The sequence below is a fragment of the Carettochelys insculpta genome, chromosome 2 (genome assembly GCF_033958435.1).
Source record: "Carettochelys insculpta isolate YL-2023 chromosome 2, ASM3395843v1, whole genome shotgun sequence".
Taxonomy (NCBI): Eukaryota; Metazoa; Chordata; order Testudines; family Carettochelyidae; genus Carettochelys; species Carettochelys insculpta.
In genome coordinates, this window is record NC_134138.1 from 111,518,964 (window position 1) to 111,525,020 (window position 6,057).

The window sequence follows — 6,057 nt, forward strand, 5'->3', positions numbered from 1 at the left end:
TATATCGTGGATTTTAATAGGGGGCCAAATTAAGTTTATAAAGAAACTCAGATCCCAATTAAGCAAAGCACATAAGCAATGCTTAGCATGAAGCATATGAGTCATCCCATCGACCTCAAATGGGATGACTCCTATGCTTAAACACAAGTACATGCTGAGACTTTTTTCCCTGAGCAGTGATGTGATCTTTCACAAGTTTAATATTATGCATGTGCTTAAATCAGGGACATTGCTTCAACTTCAGACCCTAATTAAGGAAAGTGCTTATGCTCTCCTAATTGGGGATGTTTTCCCCAGGGCGTTTATTATGGAAAACTGCCATTGCAGTTTAGAACAAAGTTGTCAGCTCCTTCATAGATATGAATTTTTAGAATCCCTAGATTCTTCCACATTCTCCCACCAAAGGAGAATGCATTTCAATCTCAGAATGTTTGTAATGGCAAAACTAATAATTGCATTTTTTTTTCACTGAGTGTCAGCCTCTGTCAAAATGTGATAGAGCTTGGAGCTAATTTACCGGCCTTTCACTTTCTAACTCTGATAAATGTAAATAAATGTAAATTGGAATGGTATTAACAGGGAAGTCAAAATATTGCATTTCTGTGAGGCAGCTTATGACCAGTTTACAACTGTCTTCTGGAGCCTGAACCAATCTGTGATTAAACAGTTAACAGGATCTTATAATTCAGTATACTCATAAATACACATTTACCAAGTCAGAGTGTAAAACTAGGATTTGGGCTCCTGAAGCAACATAAGGATCTGTTCAGAAGGGGTGCTTCTGGTATGAGAGGCAGCGTGATAGACGTAATGAAAACAGTCATAGGAGCAGATGGCAGGTATGCCGAGCAGAAGCGGACAGTATAATTAGATAAGGGTGGGTTGGTAGTTTAGGACAGAACACTGAAGGGACTTGAAGGTTAGGAGAAGAAGCTTGAAGTTCATGTAATAGGAAAAGCGGAGGGCACCCGTGTAGGCATTCTAGTCTTGGTCCTGCATATTGCTGATCACTTTGGCTTCATCCAGCACGATATTTAAACACAAGCTTGATTTTTTAAAAAAAAACATGTTTAAATAGTTAATTGCATCAGACTCAGTTCTCAGCATGTTGCAGAACTGAGTTCTCAAAGAACGGTCTGTGTTGTGGTTTGGGGAAGTAAAATGACCTTACCGGTTACGTTTTGAATGGCTCTGTCCAGAAAGGACACAATTTTCTCAGGCATAAGGGGCTGTCGAGAGAGTGGGTTTTTGCCGGCAGAGACACGTCTGCACAGCCTGTTTCCTTGCCAGCAGCAGCCTCTGCCAACAGGGAGATCTTTCTAATTAGCTGTGTCATAATGCTAGTGAGCAGCCATTTGCAATTCCAAGACTGCTCATTTCCGTGAAGCTGCCAGCACTACAGGTCCATGTAGACACAGCCCTAGAGGAAAGATACCATAGTTTAGTACTGCCGTGTTAAATGTCAGTTAACAGAATATTTATTTACCTCTGATCACACTCTCTTGCTGCAATGGCTAAGGGAAGCTGTTATATCTTTTATTGAATGGGCTATTCAAAGCTTTGAAATGTATACTTCAAAGTGTGTCAGTGAAAATTGCATAAAAACCATGATATCCAAATGTCTTTTATCATTTAAAAATTAAAGGTGTTGTGGTAGCAAGAACACCATTCAAAATGTTATTAGCCCTTGCACAGTTTTCAGCACAGCAAACCAGAACTGACCTGTAAAATGACTGCTGCCTGTGATTAATAGCTCCGTATTTTCTGGGGGGGTGGTAATGCCTTGTGAGAATGCTGAGCTGATGCTTCCATTGTACTTGATGCATCCAAGAGAATTCTGTTATTAAGTATATTTGGCATACTGGGGCAGAACATGACTCTTCATTCAGAAGCGTGGCATTCTTAATTATATACTCATTTGTAACAAATCATAGGTAGAGTTCATTTAGGGGACAGTTCTTCCCTCACTTATAAAGGTGTAATTCTAGCTGAGCGGGTTACACGTGTGTAACTGAGGACAGTACTGTCACTTAACTTTGAAGTCTTCATGTATGTACAAGATTGTTATAAAGTGTAGGGTGATAAATTGTATTCCTCAACCATTTAGGACAGGACAAAAAGAATGGGCTTTCATTTCAGCAAGAGATATTTAGGTTAGACATGAGAAAAAAACTTCCTAGCTTTAAGGATAGTTAAATACTGTCTACCTTTGGAGGTTATGAACTCTCTGTCATTGAAGGTTTTTAAAGAAAGGTTAGAGAAACACCCAGCTGTGGTGGTCTAGGTAATACTTCGAACTGCCTCTCTGTAGGGGACAGGACTTAATGATCTCGCGAGCTCCCTTCTGCTCTAACATTTCTCTGGTTCTATTCCTACAGTAACCATGGCTGAACGGCTACATATACTGTAAAAGCAGAACAATTTGCTAAAATGCTTTTAATGTAATTGTTACATTTTGTACCATACAAAATTTATATGGGGCTTTTACAAATGGGCGAAATTGAGAAATGTAAATACATCAGGCTCCTATCTAGTCCTTGCCAAGCATCATAGATATGTATAAGAAGAAGTCCTGTGGCACCTTATAGACTAACAGATATTTTGGAGCATAAGCTTTCGTGGGCAAAGACCAGCTTTATCAGATGCATGAATTGGAGGGTGGGGGGAGTTCCAGAGGGGTATTTAAAGAGTGGGGTCCCAGTAAAAGGGAGGGCCAGAGCTGACAAGGTCTATTCAGCAAGGTGGAAATGGTCCATTATCAGTAGTATGTATCAAAAGGGCCAGACAGGTACCCAGAAGCCACCTGCTACAAGACAGGCCTCGCAAGGGAAACAAGAGAACACCACTGGCCATCACATACAGTCCCTCTCTAAAGCCTCTCGAATGCATCATCAGTGATCTGCAACCCATCCTGGACAATGATCCTTCGCTCTCACAGACCTTGGGAGGCAGGCCTGTCCTCATCTACAGACAGCCTGCCAACTTAAACAAATTCTCAGCAGCAACTGTATATCACAACAGAGGTACTCTAAACCTGGAACCAATCCCTGCAACAAACCTTGCTGCCAACTCTGCTCACCTATCTACATCAGTGATGTCATCACAGGACCTAACATCAACCATACCATCAGGGGCTCCTTTACCTGCACATCTACTAATATAATATATGCCGTCATGTGCCAGCAATGCCCCACTACAATTTACGTTGGCCAAACTGGACAGTCTGTATGTAAAAGAATAAATGGACATAAATGAGACATCAGGAATGGTAAAGTACAGAAACCTGTGGGAGAGCACTTCAATCTCCTTGGACACTCAGTAGCAGATTTAAGGGTGGCAGTCCTAAAACAAAGAACTTTCAAAAATCAGATGGAGAGAGAAATCTCTGAGCTGCAATTGTTTTGCAAATTTGACTCCATCAACCAAGGATTAAACAGAGACTGGGAGTGGCTGGCCCCTTACAAAAGCAGCTTCACTGCTCTGGGTGTTAATATCTCCCCATTAGACTCTGACAATGGGCCCACATCCCCTGTGTGAGCTGACTTGTTTTTTCCTCTTTTGATACATACTACTGATAATGGGCCATTTCCACCCTGTTGACTAGACCTTGTCAGCTCTGGCCCGTCCTTTTACTGGGACCCCACTCTTTAAATACCCCTCTGGAACCCACCCCCCAACTCATGCCTCTCATGAAGTAGGTCTTTGCCCACGAATGCTTATGCTCCAAAATATCTGTTAGTCTATAAGGTGCCACGGGACTTCTTGTTGTTCTTGAAGATACAGACTAACACGGCTACGTCTCTGATAAATATGTATGAGCTTCTTAAAGAAATACAGTAAGAAAATTTCCAGTCTCAGGCAGTTTGTGCCATGATTTTCAAAGGACAATTAAGCCCCCAACTCCACACAGAAAGTCAATAGGAATTGGGCACCTAAGTTCTATTTATGCCATTGAAAACTTCAATCGAAATCTTGTCAATGTAAATTAGATATAACATAGCACCAGAGAGTGAGAGGGGGTAAGATCAGGACAATTGTTCAATTCTGGTTGTCTCGTAGTAGTGTTTTGTCTCACCATCCCTCCCTTAAGATCATATGGTCAGACTGAGAACAACAGGTGTACTTGTGTGAATCTGTATCAAGTGGAGATCAGTAGGAGAAAGCTAAGCAAAAGAAGTGGGTTGTGGGGAGAAGCATAAGAAAGGAAAGATGTTGGCTGGCACAGAGGAAAAAGGAGGTGTTCCAAACAGGCCTTCTAAGGGGGGGTGAGTGTGGGGGCAAAGGGTGCAATTTCTCTGGCGCCCAGTGATACGGAAGGGCCTGTAGCTCTTGGTTACAGCCACTGGTATGGCAACACAGTGGCTGGGTCTACACGTGCCCCTTCCTTTTGAAAGGGGCATGTTAATGAACAGGTTTGAAAGATGCTAATGAGGCGCTGCAAAGAACATGCAGCGCCTCATCAGCATAATGGCAGCCACGCTGATTCGAAAGTGCAGCTTTTCAAATTGCATGCCGCCCATGGAGATGGGACCTTCCAAAAGGACCCCCTCAGTTTTTGAAAGCCCTTCTTCCAATCACCAGATAGGAAGAAGGACTTTCAAAAACTGGGGGGGGTCCTTTTGTAAGGTCCCATCTCCATGGGCGACGCACAATTCAAAAAGCTGCACTTTCGAATCAGCGTGGCTGCCATTATGCTGATGAGGCGCTGCATATTCATTGTAGTGCCTCATTAGCATCTTTCGAACCCACTCATTAGCATTCCCCTTTCGAAAGGAAGGGGCATGTGTAGACCCAGCCAGTGTGGTGTGCTCCTGGTGTCACTGAGGGCTGGGGGTGGGAGAAGAGTTGTGCTGTAGTCGGGGTGGTGCTGAGGGATGGCTGACCTAGCCCCATCTCTTCCAGCCAAGGCCCTGCCCTCCCAGGGGTATGGAACAAGCTCCTCCCCTGCCTTCCCCAGGGACTTGGTCAGACTGTCGGCCTTGCTGATTCCAAGCATAGAACACTGGGAGATGGCAAGAAGGGACAAAGGCAAGAAAAGTAGAACATTGGTACAGAGGGGAGTGAGCTGACAGCAGCTACCAGGAATTGGAATAGGGAGAAATGAGAGATGAGCTGAGGTAGAGTGGAGCTATGGAAGGGAGAACAAGAAATGTAATCTAAGAGATGAGGAGAGAGGCAGAAAGTCAATGAAAGTCTAAATACAGCTCCAGTATATGCACAACTGCTACTCGGGGTACTCTTTTGCTATAGACACAATCGCAGATTGGATTATTGTGTTAATGGCATGTTCATCATCATTCGGGGCCCATTTTTCTAAGTTAGTATGAAAATTGCATCAAATATTTATTTTTCATTAAAGTCACCATGGTCCATACTGCAGATTTTCTTATCATTATGTAATTATGTGGCTGTCGGGAAGAATATTTGTCTTGTGGCCACTGGAGTCTTTGCTGAAACAGCAGTCTCATGAAATCTCTTAAATACTAAGGAGCAATTCCATCTCTAAGGATCTAAATTGTATCATGTTGTATTAGGCAACAGACTACAATCATGGCCTAGACTTTGGTACGATCTATTGTTTTTTTCCAAGGCTCTGTTTTCTTCAATTCAGTACCATCAGCTTTAGCAGTAATTGCTTCATGATAGGATAATACAGCATGATTGGTTTTGTCATTTTCTTCCCCTCCCAAACTCACCTTCTGTTCTGGCTTTTCACACTGCCTATCCTTCCAACTGGTGTATTATACGTTCTTTGTGCTTGAAGCTATGATGTTGAAGATGGTTTTGGAAAGCATGATGTTTGTAAATGACATCTTGTCTCTTTAGGTGGTGTGCAGGGACTCACATTTGAAAAATAAAAATTCAGTGCTCTGATTAACTTAAGTGATCAATTTTGCATATTGTTAGGGCATGGACAGAAAGCGCACGCCCTGCGTTGACTTGCATATCATCTGTTGTAAGAAAGACAGTTTTTGAAAAATCTGAAGATGCTAGTATCGCGGAGGGCAGTGCTGTGAAGCACAGTGGACAATTTGCGTGCCCTAGGGGAAACTGAGG

At 42.8% G+C, this 6,057-nt stretch overlaps 1 long non-coding RNA gene across 1 annotated transcript; it reads right to left on the reverse strand.

Moving 5' to 3' along the window:
* Window positions 1-1,294: 1,294 nt before the first annotated feature.
* On the reverse strand, window positions 1,295-5,711 carry LOC142008984 (uncharacterized). Its single transcript, XR_012644292.1, has 3 exons — window positions 5,697-5,711; window positions 3,284-3,342; window positions 1,295-1,420 (listed from the first exon to the last, which is right to left on the reverse strand). It is a non-coding gene; the product is annotated as an uncharacterized LOC142008984 (long non-coding RNA).
* Window positions 5,712-6,057: the final 346 nt, after the last annotated feature.